This window comes from Mesocricetus auratus, unplaced genomic scaffold (genome assembly GCF_017639785.1).
Source record: "Mesocricetus auratus isolate SY011 unplaced genomic scaffold, BCM_Maur_2.0 Super-Scaffold_100011, whole genome shotgun sequence".
NCBI classification, from domain to species: domain Eukaryota; kingdom Metazoa; phylum Chordata; class Mammalia; order Rodentia; family Cricetidae; genus Mesocricetus; species Mesocricetus auratus.
The window spans coordinates 11,639,659-11,641,208 of NW_024429195.1; the positions used below are offsets into that span (position 1 = coordinate 11,639,659).

Sequence of the window (1,550 nt, forward strand, 5' to 3'; positions counted from 1 at the left end):
TATTTTTTTAATTCATTATAATCATCATTTCGTCTTTGATTTCAGGCAATGTTTGAGCTCTTCCTTGCCAATGGGTTTCATTTGAGAAGCTAAATCTCTAACAATGTTGCTTTGGGGGAAGGAAGGTAGGAATGAAGGGTGGAACTCAGATTTTAGGCAAAGTTCCCAAGCAGGCTGCGATAGCAACATTCTTGAAGACTTAGAACTTCATTCCTTTTTTTTGTGAATGTTGACTTTACAGTCCAGAATTAAAGACTGTGCACATCTTTTTTTTTTAAGGAACTTTCTCACTTTTATTTATGACAAGTATTCCACCATCTCTTCTGGTCAAAAGTTCTTTGAGACAATTCCATCAGCCTTAACCAGTCGGAGAACAGAGTCATCTGACTCGCCCATCCAACAAACGGCCCTGCAGATAGCATAGGTTTTAAACTGACCATTAAACCGGCCTCTGCAACTATCAACCTCAGCCACATTCATCTGGATGGATGCATGGTCCTCAGCACCAATGATATGGTTGCTCATGGAGCATTTCCATGTCACGTACAGGTCCACGAACTCACCGGCTCATGTCAAGACAGTGCCTGCTCTCTAGGCAGAAAGGACAACTGTGCACATCTTTTATTTTCTTTGAAAGTAATGTATAAAATTGGGACAGGACAAACCACGAAAATAACTATTCAGTACAACATGTATTTATTAATCACGGGTTATATACAGTGATGAGTCACGGTAGAAAAGAGTCAGTTTTATGCTTGGGGCCTTATTATCTACAATCAGAGAAGAATCAGAACCAATCACTTGACCCAGAAAAGAAAAGCCCATACTTTTTAGTGTGACCCACATAGAATTAGGAACTTGCTGGAATTTAATTCGCATCTCTAAGAATCAATGGAAATCATTTTACTTATTTAGGCATCCATAGGTGGGGCTCGTTAGCAGCTTCTGGCTTTGGCTAGTTTGGACCTGATCCTAATCAGACAAAGTGAGATGGCACGTGTTCCTGTCACTGTTCCGGGTAACGGTAAGACTAGAGAGATGCCATTATCCTCATCATTTTAATTTCAGGGACGTTGTTACCCTAATAATAATATTTGTCATTATTGCTAAGATGTGGTCCAGTTTAACTGGTTTTTGGTTGAGCTCAGCTCAAACCCCAAACTCATCACATTAGTGTACATAATCAGACAAATATAATTAAAGGGAGTCCCAGCTCAGTTTCAGCAACGACAAACTACCCTTTCTACTTTGAAGCAGTTTGATTTTATTGCTGCTGTTGTTTTTGAGACAGGGCCTTGCTACATAGCCAGCTGACCCCAACCTCATGATTCTCTCTCTCCAACTTCTGTGTTGCTAGGCACGTGACACCATGCTGTGTTACTGTGTAGTATTTGTAAGTATTTAGAATGTAGTCTAGTCTCTTTCCCCTGAGGACCTCACCTTTAGAAGTTATCCTTGAGGTTTATGACGTTGATTCTGGTAAACATTTGCTTTTTAATACTGCAAATGCTTAATTTCCTTTAATACAAATAATATATATATCATTAGTG

At 39.4% G+C, this 1,550-nt stretch overlaps 1 pseudogene; it reads right to left on the bottom strand.

Moving 5' to 3' along the window:
• Positions 1–327: 327 nt before the first annotated feature.
• LOC101831064 lies at positions 328–1,101 on the bottom strand (annotated as a pseudogene).
• Positions 1,102–1,550: the final 449 nt, after the last annotated feature.